Source organism: Hetaerina americana, unplaced genomic scaffold (genome assembly GCF_022747635.1).
Source record: "Hetaerina americana unplaced genomic scaffold, ioHetAmer1.1.p SCAF_7, whole genome shotgun sequence".
NCBI lineage: Eukaryota > Metazoa > Arthropoda > Insecta > Odonata > Calopterygidae > Hetaerina > Hetaerina americana.
This window is the reverse complement of record NW_027287316.1, coordinates 74,133,736-74,149,840: the sequence shown is the minus strand read 5'-3', so window position 1 is coordinate 74,149,840 and position 16,105 is coordinate 74,133,736. Positions and strand designations below refer to the sequence as shown.

General features: G+C 37.4%; 1 protein-coding gene across 1 annotated transcript in view; it reads left to right on the top strand.

Moving 5' to 3' along the window:
* LOC139696725 (LHFPL tetraspan subfamily member 6 protein-like) overlaps positions 1-16,105 on the top strand; it is a 964,114-nt gene that overhangs the window by 885,242 nt on the left and 62,767 nt on the right. The gene's annotated exons all lie outside the window — the stretch shown is intronic.

Sequence of the window (16,105 nt, the reverse complement as noted above, 5' to 3'; positions counted from 1 at the left end):
ATATCATCGTTATAGTAAATATTTGAAATTATTTCGTTCAATAATCTCTTCCTACGTCTTTACCTGCTCTATTATAAGTCAGCTGGATCAGATTTCTCTTTAAGTTCATTCTGTATGATACCGCAATACGATTAAAACTAGGCAGTTTAAATAGTTCTCATAAATATTGAATACCTCAGTAATGTTTTTACCTCAAATATAATTTAGCAAAAATAATTTTGAAAATTAAAATTAAACAATTGAAATTTGTTTTATTTTTTGCGTATTTTACTCATATATCCGTGTAGTCTGCCATTATCGTCAAATAGTGCATTTCTAAAAGCCATTCCAAGCTCGATAGTTTTTTTAGAATTGTCTCAAAACTAAGCCGAGACTCATTGAAAATTATTGCTAAATTTTCCTCAACGATTTCAAAAATAAATTATTGCTGTAGCTTTAGTGAGAAGAACTAATTTGTAAACGATCGGGCTTTTCAAATATTTTGACAGATTTTTAATTGAGTTTTTTGATCAGTTCAGAATTTTAATCGTTCATAGATAAAGGGAGCGCTCTGGTGATAACGCAGGCCTTCTCATTTTCTGGCTATTTCTGATGTTTCGACAACTGCAATTTCGCTGTTTTATCTTTGGTACCCATAGTAAAATGAATTTTCTGAATTCTGTTGACATGACTCAAATCGACGTCTAATAAAATACGCTCTGATGATCTAATTAGCTGTTAGTGCATTGATGCACTAACAGCTTTTTTCTCTCACTTGCCTTAGGTGTCGTTCACTAAGTGAAAAAGATTCGCGCAATGATTGAATATTCCATGGTTCTCTCATTCTTCGCTCTTCATTTCCCAACGTCCGCATTCACGTTCACATGGCAATGCATGTCCTATGATCGATGGAATTGGAAATTCTGCTCCCAAACTAAGTTAACGAATCGGACTCACATTCTATTATTATTATTTAACTCCCGCGCTCAATAGCTTTGCAAGGTCTTGGATATAGAAAAAAATGCTCTCGTGGAGACTAAGGAAAACTTTGTATCACGGATTTGACGATAGGAACACAGTTCAGGGTGCTTCACCACTTGAATGGGAGTGTGAATGTATTGCATGTACTTGGAGAACATAGCTGGTCGTTGTTCCCCTAGCAACTACTCCGTTCCGGTTTCTCGGATGCGCATCACGACAGTCTCCTTTCGTTCCACTACCATGCAAGGAGCGCACATACCACGCACACAGCCACGAGCATTTTTTTCCTCACATTCATCCCTCCCCATCCTTCTCGCCATACACACACTTGATCCCCTGATTCCGACCTCGTCCAACTTCCCCGAGTCTCTTCAGCCTTTAACACTCCACCCCCCCCGTTTCCCGCCCCCGCTCACCGCGCTCACCCCCCCTTGATCCCTCTTCCATCCACCCTTCCCTTCCGCTCGCCCTATCCGTATCCACCCCTCCTCCTCCTGCCCGCCACCCACTTTAATCCGCTCTCACGCCTCCCTCCCTCCATCCGACCCTCATCTTCCCCGCCTCCTTTTACACTTCGCCTCGCTCGAAGAGTCCGGCCGAATTTCCTCCCAGTTTCTCCTCGCGAAACTTCTTTCCCTCTGAGCCCATTCAGGTTCAACCTCGGCCCTTCCTGTGAAGAGCCCCTCACCTCCTCCCACCACCTTTCCCCTTACCACCTTCCCCCCTACATTACGTCCACTCGACGGCGTAGCTCCAAAATTCTTTACCTCCGTCCGAATTTCGAAAAGAATGCACGATGCTGTGGAAAAAAAGAGCCGAGTTCGCGCGAAATGTAATGGACAACAGTTGTTAGGGACCGTGCAAGGTATGAATTTAATTGGTAGACATCTTATTATTTTGTGTAGATTTAGAGAGAGAGAAGTGTGGGCACAGGAAATCATCTTGAAGCTTGCTGGGCAGATGCCCTTGACAGGCAGAGTGTCCATGTCTCGATTCCTGATCAGGATAACCGTTTGGATTTTGAAGTTGAAAATAAGTATTCTCAAGCTGTCTTGTGTTCGTCCTTTTATTTATATTTGAACTTTTATTATGATATACACTCTTGAGAATATTTTGTTGCCTTTTATGTTATATTTATGCATGATTGTCAATGTATTTTATTACTAATACAACATAACTTTTTCTGATATCCAATATCATGTATAGATGTACAAAAATATACTTTGGCCGGTCGAATACTCTAAAAATATATATGGCTAATGATAATTTCTGCACTAATACGTTTAATTCTACGCTTAGCGATGAGGTCACATTAAGGTCAAGAAAGTTTCCTCGATTGCCATGAATTATAAAAGATAAAGCTACTCAGTGTTCACATTTAATGTAACATACCGACCAGGGTTTCAACACAGGGTGTCATTATCGTTTTTTACGCGTACTTTGATAATAGTATTTTGTGTTGAAATGATGGCTCTTGTTTTTAATTTTGAACCCTGATATGTTTCATCCCTTTATTAAAGTGTAAGATACATTATTAATGAAGTGATTCCGGAGTTACTGTTTCATGTTCCTGATTTCTTTATTTTTTCTTTTGTCCCGTCCTGTCCATCATCGCAGCACCCATCTGTGTGTCTGTGGTCGTGACGGAAAAGTTTCTTTTTTCCCTATGTTGCATGCATAAACTAGAAATATTATGCTTGATAAAATTTCCGAGGTAAAAGAATGTAAAACTCTTGTCTCTAGAGGGTTTAGTCTTTTTGTTTCTGTTGGCCATTAGTTTTTTTCCTCCTTCCGAATAAACCTCAAAGAGATTCGATCCAACTCTACGGTCCATCCTCCCTCCCTGATCCTCGTGAAAAAAGAGAAGGGGGGGAGTTTTTCCCCTCGGCCGCTACCGGATCTCCGTCCGAGGAACCGCTTCTTCTTCTAGAGCCCTTGAGTTGGTTTTTCCTCTTTTATATTATTTTATGTATATATTTATTTTATTTAGTTTATGCCTTATCTCCGGTCGGGTGTTCTGAGAAAACAGAAATGACGCTCGGTTACCCAGTAGCCCGTTCTTCTATCTTCTTTTTCTTTCATCATTTGTTTAGTAATTGACCATCGTGTAGAGATTTTAAAATAGGTCACGTTATCACGACAAGAAATCTCGCTGGAAGAGGAAAGATAATAATGTCGTCCGTGGATGTGAAACATTTTCTCTCAGAACAAAAACGAGTTACACGGCGGGGTCACACCTTGTATGGGGATAAAATTCTAGCCGATTCATCGTTAAGCTTACACATTTAATATCTAATGCTGTAACGTTTTCCTTAATATACTTCTGCTGCTACCATTTCGTCGAATATGCGGAAAAAATGTTGGCCATCTCCCATTGATTATTTCAACACTGATCAATAAATCTAACGTTAACAAAATGTGTTCTGTCGTGGAATACAGGTAATACAATACCTATAAGAAAGTATCACTTACGTAATGAATTTATTATGAACTCATTATCTTAATGCCTCAAAACAATGTTTATGTCAAGGTTAATTTCACGGAATTTACCCTTCAAACTCGAGAAAGTATTCGCGGAATGCTACCTGGAAACCATTAACTCTTAAAATTTAATTTTCGAGAGTGGAAAATCTGATAAATTGCGTGATATAATTATGTGAATGGAAACATCAGGAAATTGGACGTTTGTGTTCAGTGAAAGTTGTTATATAAATGAGTGGAGGTCTCGAAAAGAGCGTATTATATTACAGGCACAACTTAAAGGCATTCTCACTAGTTCCACTTTCCCTTGAACTGTGAGAGATTCCAAAGATCTGGGAGACCAAAGGAAAAGAAAACGTTTTCGCCATTTTCGTGGTCGTTCAAAGTTGCTTGACTCTTATTCCTTTCCTTGTCTTATTTTTGTGGCTAAGTTTTAGTTCTTTTCTGGCCACACATGGAGAAGAAGTTAGTTTTCTCGTCGGCACATTTGCCACAACTAATGATGTCTTTTAATGTTATTGAACGGGAGATACAGGGCACACGGTGTGGATTATTCCCTCTCGTGCATTGGTGACCATAAGCAATCAGAATGGCAGAAGAACTTATAGAATATTGCGTGAGGGCAAATATGCTTTTTAGGGCTATATATATGATTAAATATCTTTGAAATGTTCCTGCATGCCTCCTTTTCTTTTAATTTTCCCTGACAAATCGGGAGGAGCTGACACCAACACCTTTATAGGGTACAAATTTTCGTATTTTTTTATAATTTCAATTCCTAGTCGTTTACCAGTTTTTGTGAATACAAAAAAAAGTTCACATTTTGAGTTCAGTTCTGATTAAAGCTCTATTCTAATGAGATCTTATTAGTATTACCTTTGTTTTCTCTCCAAATTGTTCTTTCCACGAATTCTCTTTAAAGGAAATTGTAAATTTGATTTAATTTATCCTGGCCAAAATTTAATTATTCAAGAGAAACCTCTCTAGAGATCTTTTGAAATCTTCCCTCTCAGTATGTGATGAAATCTTCGATTCAATTTGTATTTGTATGGTTTTCTTATTTTTTTCCGGAGTTCATTTGTCCGATTTGTGCTTCTTTGTTGCAAATTCGGAATCGGTGATTTTACCATTGTTTATACGGTGGGTATTCAAATTTTAAGGGGAAATTGCAATTAAATAAAGCAATGAGATTACATTTAGATGTTTCACGTGACTCTTATTCCAAGCAAATGTTTGCGAACTACACAAAAGGAGAGCCCGAAGATTCACTCAAGAATGGTATTCATGGTATGCATTTCTGATTGCACAGACAACAGATATTAATCAGGTGCCAATCATAAACTCCCTAATTTTGTATGTTATTAGGTTTCATATCTGAATTTACTTTGTATTTTATTGTTACGATTCATCTTATTAAAATATCGTCGTGAAATTTGGTGAATTTGTCTGTTATTTCGCTCTAAGTTACAAACGAATTTCACAAGGATAGATTGAAATGCAAAGAACATAAAAAATAAATGCAAAGTAATATTGCTAGTAAAACGAAAAAATATTGCAAGATTATGATGAAAAGGAGTATTAATTAATTAACCGGTAGATACTGATTCTTGTCTTTATTTTATTGGGTTTTACCGAACATTTAAAACTTATACAGCGTAAATTTAATAAAAAAAACTCTCATATTGAAGAACGCAAAATCTTTAAAATAATTGAAAGCGATTCCATTGTTCTAACTAGAGAATATAAATTAGATAATGTAAAATAACTCGCCAAAAACTAGCTGTATTACATTTCTACCACTCTAGCTAATTTAATGAATCTCTAAAATACCATTTTAATACGAAAGACAGTTTGAATTTGAAATAGTACCAATAATATTATTGAAATTCTTTTGCTTGAGGTAAGTTTTGGATGGTCGCAGATAGTACAGCGTTACAATGATACATTTGATACATTTTCTTGCCTCTCCTAACATAACACAACCTGACTGCTTACATTACCATAAGCCGTTCTCTAATTCTGCATAATTATTTCATCCGTTCACTCCGTCCAATATACCTTTCCTTTTTCTACCCACCTCCCTCATTTGCACATGGTTATCCCCTTTGTCAAGATCTGCAGTATTCCATTGCCAATATAAATGCTTTTCATCCATTTTCCCTGTCTTTTTTGGATTTCTCCCAAGAATCACCTCTCCTCCCTCACCATGCTTAGCACACTCTCGTCCGTTTTCATTTCTTCCCATTTATCTTTTTTCATCCTTCTCCATATCCTTATTCAAAATGCCACAATCTACGCCTATCCACCAACCGTAAGTACTTACTGTAGAACGTACTGCTTCTACGCCGTACTGAAGCATTCTTTGTATCAAATTGTGGGCTAATTTTTTCTTAACATTCATTCTCAATGTACCTGCCATCAATTCACGACTCCTTGTTAAATCTTCCTTGCCAAACGCTACTCTTCTTCTTATGCCCCTATTACTTTGACCATTTTGTCAAAAACGCTTCCAAGAGACATAACCTGTTCCACCAGCTCTATTTTCTGTGTTCCTTTTGAAATCTTTTATTTAGTTTTTCTCTTTTTGGAAAACCTCATAACCTTTGTTTTGTTTACGTTGATTCTCATCCCATACCTATCGCGCATATCAATACTTGTATAACCCCTTGACTGACTGGCAATCTAAAGTTTGATCATCCGCAAACGTAACGGATTTAATGAATTGTCCACCGATTTTCATTCCTATCTCCAGTTCTTCCCATGGCCCTTCAAACATTTCCCCAATAAGTAGATGGAAAATGACAGGAAATATTGAATCCCCCTTTATTACCCGTCCCGGTTCTCCATCCGCCACTTGCCCCTTAGTCTGAGGCCTGTGCTGGTTGTGGATGAGTCACCTATTTCTGCAATATATTAACTATTTCTACCCAATTTACTCTGTACTCAAACGCTTACTTAGGCATCCTAAGGTTGTGTTATGTCAGGTTGTGTTATGTTAGGCATCCTACTAAGGACTTAGAGTGGGGGCTAAATGTGGAGTACATCTATAAGAAAGCTTTCAAAACTCTTCATTGGGTAATGAGAAACCTCAAAGGGAGCGTTAGAGCAACCAAGGAGAAGGCTTATCAGACCCTAGTAAGACCAATTTTAGAGTACGCATCTCTTGTATGGGACCCTCATGAAGAAGGTCATATTAAAAAACTGGAAAAGGTGCAAAGAAAGGCTGCCCGATATGTTCTGGGGAAGCATGGATGGAGAGTGTGTCTGACATGCTAGAAACGCTGGGCTGGGAACCTCTAGAAACTAGAAGGAAAGTAAGCAGACTTTGTGGAATGTTCCGAATTCTGAAGGGGGAAAAACCTTGGGCAGATCTTAGGAAAGAGGCGGGGAATCCAAATTTTATAGGCAGAAATGATCACAAATTTAAGGTAAAATACCGGGCACAGAGAACAAATAAAAAAAATTTATTTTCTAAATAGAACAATTTTTGAGTGGAACACCTTACCTGCAAAAATATTCGAGCCCTTTCCTAACAGAGTGTATACTTTTAAGAATAGATGTAAGGCATATATGTAATAATTTGATTGATGTGTGGTGTAATGTATTACATGTAATAGCTTAATTTTATTTTTAATTTATCTTTTTTTTTCTTGCTGATTAATGGCTGTAAATGGGATGGGGATTCACTGTTTTGGTAAAGAGATTTGTGTTTTGAAGTCTGGTTTTATGTACTATCTTTTGCAATTATTTGGGACTTTTGTGCCACCTGACAATGTCTATTAGCACATGTGTATTTTTAATAATAATAAACATCCTAATTTTACTATGTTTTTCCCTATTAGTTACCTCATTACTGAAATTTCATCACTCGTGCTTCTCCCCTTTCTGGACCCAAACTAATCATCCCCTATGTAATAATTTGTCCTCCACTACATCCTCTTTTGTATTTTGTGTTCTCCTGAGTGCCACCACTCAGGAGAACACAAAATTAATTCCAAATATCTTCAGGCCAAATATCTTCCATGTCACCTTACCTGCGTTCGAAATTAAAGTTGCTGTTCTATGAGCCTCACAGAAGTTTGATATTCCCTTTTTCTCGGGTGAGGTTCATATGGTTCCTCTCTATATTCATTTCATCTTTATTAGAGCCTCCCTGGCTCACTCATTAATTTTCTGGACTTATTTTTGATTCTATGCACGGATTTTCTCTTTTTATTTACTGCATAACGCACCAATTTCACCCTTCCTTTGTAAACTTGGCCAAGATATATTAAAATGTAACATGCTTCCAAGAAAATATTTGTTTTTTTAATCTATCCATGGTTTTTCTGTACATGCATGAAGTGTGATTATAATTATGATAGTTTGTGTAGCTCTATACTATTCTGGTGTTCATAGCTGGTTTGAAATGAAATATATCAAAACAAAAAATTCTCAATATTAATGGTTATTAATTTAGTCACAGCGTGGTGCATATTATTTCTGATATTGCAGTTGAAAAATCGATTATTTACAATTAAATTGCTTGCTATATAGCGCACCAGCTTCCCCATTTCTCAGTGATATTACTTATTTGCAGATTTTTGGGGTGCAGCGATTTTTTTTCATTTCCAAGGGAGTGAATGAACCCAACAATGAGTTTTGGAATGATAAATGAAAAGAATGTTTTAATGAAATTTCCTGCAAAATATTTTAGGCATTAAAGAATTAATGACAGAAAATTATAATTCCGCGAATGAACGGGCTTGATTTATGTTAACTTGTCTTACAAAAATTTGATGACCCTCGATTAAAGGTGTTAACATTTAACAAACGATATCGTCGTCATGGAAGTCAAGGATGCCACTTCGGCTGTATTTACTTGAAGGACCACTTTTATTATTCAAAGACTCTCTCCCCTGGACAATTTTAATGTAGGATGCTAATTTTCCCCAAGCTTACCAGTCGTTGGAACGTTACCCAAAATTTGGTCTGCTTTCATATATTACTGGCTGGCCATATTTAAGCTGGAAACACTCGGTGTTTCTCTACTCGCGAGCCATTTTCTGCATATCTTTGTTGACATTTTTTTTTAAATCCTTTTATTTTGGAACATACACTACAGCATTCCTCCTCTACTCTCCAATTAAATATTATTCGCCGTTTTTTACTGTTATTTCCCACCCTTGGTATTAATGAGCAAAAATTAGCATTACTTCTTCACCGGTTTTGAGATTCTAGCGATGGCTGGTAAAAAAGTAGTAATGCTCCAGTTTCCTTTAAGTACGATGCCCTCATGTGACCTATTCAAATTTTGCAAACATAATTAGTCTTATTCATGATTCTTGACATTTATTTGTTCCCTGGTGTCCGTCGTTCCCAAGTCGATACCCTTTAAATAGCAATGAAATCGTAGTCTTCTTCCTCGTAATCGGAATAGTTCTTCGTCGCAATAACTGTTCAAAATGTTTGAGATGGACTGTGTTTGTTGTCTCAGTCAAATATCTAGCAGCTTAGATGCCGTGGTAGCATCCCCGATCCCTAGCCCACAGCTTTGCTTCCCTCACAATTCCTCTATTTACGGATTTCTAAATCTTATACGTTCTCCGGCACGAGACCATTTCCAAGGAAAGTGAAAGGTGTTTTCACATGGGAGAAGTAGGCACGACTATGGAAAAGGCACCGATGCAGGATATGGGGAAGCGCGTGTGACTAGCAGTCTGATTTTCGTCTGAACTGGAGGGCGAGGACAGATGAAACAGAGCGTTCTTCTTAGTAACAGTGTATACAACATATTTTAGCAAACTCTTTCAATGTGTAGTCTTGAGGCTTGGTAGATTGAATAGTAGATTGGGTGGTAGGTTGCATGGTAGATTATGAACCTTTAATCATAGATCCTTAGGCCTACTTCATATTGGAATATTATTCCATTACCTAATAACTTCCATCAAAAATGTATTCCACTCTATACAGTGGGCATAATGTTTGTTTAATCCGTGCAAAAACAATCCACGACCAGAATTTTTTTCTTTTATAATATTTCGGTATAAATAATGAATAATAATAATCTCTTTGGGGTACGTCAGTGCCGGAATGCATAATATTTATGAATATTTTCGAAATTTATCAGTAGCTCTGCATAGACCACATGTTATATGGTGCCAAAAATTCAATGAAATCGCGCAACAAAGCTCTTACTTGTGGGTTGTTTCTGCAACCTTCATTCTCCTATAAGGACAAAATCTTAAGAGCTAAGTTTATTTCTGATTTGTTTCCAAATAAAAGTGCCCTTAAATGATAATGCCCTAAACTCAATCATTCATGAAAAAAGTATTGATTATGTGTGAAAACATTTATATTTTTTTAAAAGGGGATGTAATTAAAAAAATATCTGGTCAAACATATCAAGCATCACCTAAACCGAATTGTAATATATATTATATGCATTATCCTCATAATATTCCAAAATTTTAAAATTAAAAAAAATTCAAAGTACATGTAAAATGCGATGACAGCATTCAAGATCTTGACAGGATTCATTTCAATTTAAAATGCTACATTATTGTTCGATGTTAAGTGTGTAAAGCAATAAAATAATATTATTTCAGCCTACTAATCATTAACTCACAGGTTTAATTTTTTTAGAATAATAAAAAATAAAGATTTAATTGCATGGGTTAGGTTAAGCTAAAAGATACAAAAATTGAAAGGGTTTAAAGCACATTTAACAGTAAAGCTAACGCAAAATTTCAAGCTTTAACATTTTCAGTGCAGATTTAAAATATTTTTTACCATTGAAAGAACAATTAGAATACATAATGACCTATTGTAATCATTCAGATAAAGGTCAAATTTCATATTTTTCAAAAACCCAAACGAGAATTCAATTTTTCGAGCTTCGTGCGTATGCTTATCCTGGCCAGAATCATCTCATTGTTACAAATGTTCATTGGAGATCCCTATTTATTCAGCAATCAGTGGAAATAATTATGCATAAAGGAATTTTAAATTCTCGTTTGAAGATTGAAAGAGCGAAAAATGGTCTACCGGATGAAATGCCTTGCCTCCTTGCCCATTTTATACATTTACCCTATATTTGTAATCTTTATAAGTTCCGACTCTGCGTGGCTTACATGTACTTCCGGTGGTCCGACCAATGGGGATTCTTACTCTGTTCCTAGCCTCTACACTCATACGGTCCACCGTTTCCGTAGGGGAATAAGAAAATATATTAACTACTCGGTTGTTCCAGGAGTTCACAGATAAACGGACGATATGAAAAAGTAAATATCGTTACTTTTAATTACTTTTTCATAGGATGTTCGGATCAATTTCCCGAAAATGATTAGCTTTGAAATTAGCCAGAAAAAAGAAAGTAATTTCTGTTTTTACTATTGACAACCTCATTGTTTTCGATTATTTTTCTTGGTAAAAATTAAAAGTTTTTGGCTGCATCATTCTCAGGAATTTTCTATGAAGCTTCTTTTTAATTTCCTATTCGAGCGTGTTCTTAAGGTTATCGCAGTACACGCGTTGATACACATCATTGAAACATATTTTGTGCCCCACCCCCCAAGTGTCTAAACACCCCCGCTTGGAATTGATGCCCGGGAATCAGTATGCACGGGAGAAATATCGCGACAGACGATTTATTGACAGAGCCTACTCGCCTGGGACTGAATTTTTGAAACTTCCATCCAGGCTTACTCGGAAATCGGGTTGCTTATATATTCTCGTCCTGTTCGCGGCTGCCCCGGTCACCTGGCCGCATCGGTCCCGCTGGTAGTGCCACTGAACAGCTGTTTAGCCGCCGAGTTCCGAGGGTATGCACCTCGCATTCGGGATTTGTCATAAAAACATTTTTGTAGTCAGGCGGTCGATCCACACACCCCAACACGCTTGTTCCCCCTCTCCTTTCCCCAGTAGGCGCGTGGAATGAGCAATTTAATTCTCAACGCGTCAAAACATACGCGTTACACTGGAGTAAATATTTATGGCATCTGCCAAAGGAATGTGTATAGTTCGTAATGAAGAATTAAATAGAATATTTTACTTAACTTACTTTTCACTGGAAAAATTTTCTGTTTTTTTCTGCAAGTGAATTTTTTATTTAAAGTAACGTGGAGATTCTAATTTCTGGGAAACCTTAGGTTATGTGCAGATAGAGGAACAGCCATTTCTATCCTGAATATGTTTATTTTGTACACAGTAAAATTAAATGTCAGTGGGATTATCCTTTGAGCAAACACTTTGAGTTGTGATGGCTGTGATTTATATTAAAAAATTACTGCAGTCACTTATGTATGGGGCCTCATGCTTCTGCTCGCCGATACAAATTTCGTAAAATACCAAGTACTTTAAAACTAACAGGCTCACAATAATCAACCTAAAAATTGGTTTGATAGGTAAGGATGGAGTTCATCTTATGAACTAATTACAATGGCCTATGAAATTAACGCATCAGTGTAATAAGGGGGGGGCAGTTCCTTCCTTGTGGTTTCCCAGTATGATCTGGTACCCGAAAATTCACACAACTTGAGTGAAGTTGAGGGGTGTCAATTGTCGTCGACCGGAATCAAACCTTCGTCCTCTGGTCAATAAGGCGTTCTATCTACCAACTCCTTTAAACTAAGTGTTATAAACAGGAATTGATTGTGCTGAACGTAAGAAAGTATGTTATCTTCATGCCCATTTATTTATATAAAGTTGTAAGTAGTTCCTAAGGAGGCCTTTCAACCTGATATAGCTCTAAATAGATTATACGGCCTTACTTGATGATACGTGTCTGTGATATATATACGTTTACATATGTATTCGATCGTGCTGTGTTTTTAAACTTTCCTTCATTCTGCGGAATGACATAAGGACGCAGATTTGACTATTAGAAGCACGTTGATTACTATCCAATTATTAATTGCGAGCTGCCACTACGGGGTGTAGTAATTGGTTATCACACATAGGTTCGGAGTATAAAACCACAAGCGTTGCCTGAAAGGACAAGTGTTGAACTCTTCCTCTCAAATGCCTAGTACTTGCAAAATATTATAAGCGTATGTTTCAATAAGTAATCTGCCTTTTAAGGTAGGTTTTGGATGGACACAGCTGCCAAATAAAAGTCTTGTCTCTCCGAACAAAACACAATCCAACATCCTTTCCTTAAAAAAGCCCCTCTTCATCTTCGTATAAATCCTTCATCCCTTTATTCTGTTCAACACCCCCTTCCTATTTCTGCCCCTTCCTTGTTTTCCTAACATTCTTCCCTCCATCAAAGTTTTCAACATCCTATTGCCAATCGAAATGCATTGCATCCATGTTTTCTGCCACCTTAGGATTTCCCCCTGCAATTCGCTCTTCTCTTCCACCATACCCAGCACCTCCTCATTTGTTTTTCTTTCTGTCCACTTTACCTTCTCCATCCTTCTCCATACCCACATTTCAAAAGCCTCCAATCTAAGGTCTATCCGCCTCCTCCAATGACCATGTTTCCGCACCGTACATAACTGCGCCCCATAGCAAAGTTTTAATGAGGCTTTTCTTATCTTCTCTACTCAACGTCCCTGTCATCAACTCCCTCCTCCTTGTGAAAGCCTCTTCACCCAACGCAGTTCTCCTCCTTATGTCCGTACTACGTTGACCAGTTTGGACCATAACACTTCTGAGATACGTAAACTGTTTTACCTGCTCTAGTTTTTGCCCTCTTGTTTTAACGTTTAACTTAGCCTTTTGCTTTCTGAAAAACCGCATAACCTTTGTTTTATTTATTTTTATTCTCATTCCAGTACAGGAATATAAAGAAAATATATTATTTTTCACACGTGCATCGTGTCGTTTTGCATAAAAATATTCAAATTTGAACAAATTTTCAGGAGAGGTAATTAGGTATCTCGCAAGTAGATTGCCCGCTAATATCCCTCTCCACTCCGCCATCGTAAGTTCCTGCGAGAGAGGTTTTTGTGTTTTTCACAACTTTTGAGTTCATGCATACGCGAATACATTTAATCACAACGCGCATTCAGCTTTCCTTCTGTCCATGAGCCCGATCCTTTAACATTCACGTGCTCTTTAACAACGTCAGCATCTTTTTATTAAGCTCTTCAGCTTGCAGGTTTTCTCAGCCCTTCTCTGTCCCTTTGTGGTGTACGTTAGACGCTAAGATGCCGGCAGGGTGGTTGATGAAATTGTCGTCAATCAGAGACATCTACATCTACATAGTACCCCACAAGCCGCCGCAAGGGTGTGCAGCGGGGAATGTTAGGTCACCACCCGTATTTTGGATTAAAACCGCATGCAAAATCCACAAATTCATGCCTATCTTCACGCACAAAATCGTATACATCCGTGCAAAAACCTTTTAAACTCACACACATGCAGATACATATTATATCAACTAACATACGCAAGCACCTACGAATACACCTTAAGTCTACGAAACGTTTAATCTTGTCCTCACTTGTAAATTAAAATGTCTTTAATATTCCTATACTGACTTTGGTCATTAGATACGAGGGTCATCCTGAAAGTAGTACCCGTTCGTGCCGCATGAAGTGCTGACGACGCGAGTAGCCGCTGGACGAGGTCAGATAGCTTCAGTGGCTTGTCTGCCTTCTCTGAGCCAAGTTGCGTGACGCTAGCATTGCCTGTGTTGTTTCTGTGATTGTTTACAATGTTTAAAAAAATTGAGAACGCCGCCAGTTGTGAAGTGAGGGCAGTGATTAAATTCCTCAATGCAAGAAACGTTCGCCCATGTGATATTCATCGCCAATTAAAGGAGGTGTATGGAGACAATGTAATGGACGAGTCGTCTGTTCGGCGGTGGTGTCGCAACTTCAACATGGGGAGGGGGAACACACACGACGATGAGCGTTCGGAGAGACCGTCTGTCATTACAGACCAACTGGTGAGCTCAGTTGACGAATTCGTGAGGAACGATCGGCGCGTCACAATTGATGACATCTGTGAGCATTTTCCCAATGTTTCTCGAACAATTGTTCATGAAATTGTTAAACACCATCTGCATTATGCAAAAATTTGTGCAAGATGGGTCCCTCGCGTATCTCAATGAGCTGGCGGCGAAGGACTATGCAGCAGGAATACAGAAACTTGTCACACGTTATGACAAATGCCTTAATTTGCTTGGAGATTATGTTGAGAAGTAGTTTAAAGTATCCTCTTTCAAATAAAATTTTTTATGTTTGTTAATATTTACTTTTGTGTCTTTATTTCACGAACGGGTACTACTTTCCGGATGACCCTCGTATAACGCAACGAGAGTAGAATATATATTAGACAACGCAAAGAGAAGTAAAATCCGAAATGCGAGGAATTTTATGCATATATATGCATATTTTTATTTTATGCATATATATATATGCTGTAAACTCGACACATCGAAATGCTGCGAAAATCAGAGGACCTACATCAAGAGTATTGTCCAAAAGTATCCGAACAGGTATGCTGAAGGGAGATTAATGTTTGAATAACCTTGGCGCTAAGAAATATGCCCCCCTTATCATGGAATTTATCGTTTGTAATACTCCAGGTTTTATCATATGAATCGGGAAATAATAAGCTGTAGAAATTATTTTCTGTAGTGTTTGTAAAGGAAATAAAATCGGCGTATGAATCAAAATTGTTAGATAACTATGCTGACATCAATTTTTATATGACTTCGAATTCTGCGGGGGAAAACGACTATTGGGGTCGGATGTGTGCCTCTCTTATTTTGATTTGACTACTCCAATTTTTCAACATTTTCTTGGGTTTCATAATAGCTATCAACATATCAAATTACTCGATCATATTTAGGTTTGAGTTTAAATGTTCATCTAAGTTAATAAAAGCATGTTGTGTAAATAATTAATGAAATAAATAGTTCTTTTTTACTCATAGTTACTCAATAGTTTTCTTTTACTCATTTGTAACCGCAACAATGGAAAAGATATAATGCAAATGTTTAATTTAATTAATATTTTGATAAATATACGAATTAATTCCTCAAAACGGTATGTATTTAATATCTAATCAAGTGATAGGCGATTTGGATTCAACTTTGGATTTTTAATAAGAAGGAAGTATAGCAATTAACACTCAAATATATCTGAAGCTGAGTACAATGTCGGCTGAATGAAACCGACCCAACTAGGTGAGAATCAAACGCACGCTCTGGAAATGTTTCGGTAAAAATGTTGTGAAGTTTTCAGGTTATGTGATACCTATATTTTCATTATGTGTGGTGATTCAAATTAAGGGTAAATACTATCTTCTCAAGCTGTGGCAAATTGCAGGTGAACATATTAGCTGCAGATTCCTATGGCGAAAAAGTAAATTTGATGGTTCTGAGTGATTCAGTTTCACCTATTCCCTACGATACAGGAAAAACTGTTGGCAGTTATTGGGGAGACGGACCGTCAGCTTAGATCATTTGGCGCCTTTAAGTATTGGTGGGGAATTTAAATTAGTTTGGATTGTGTTGGAATGGGATAAGACGAGAGAGAAACCCGACCATGGCATTGGTTTGTACTCTAAACTAAAAGCGTCGAAGAGGTACCCACACACTTAACACGTGCAGTTGAATGTCTTAACTGTCGGACGGAGTACTCTTTCTTAGTTAATATTTGTTGAGTGCTATATGGAGATTACTTGGAGTGCTTTACGTCTCCCCACTTTCAAGTCCTCTCCAAAAAGG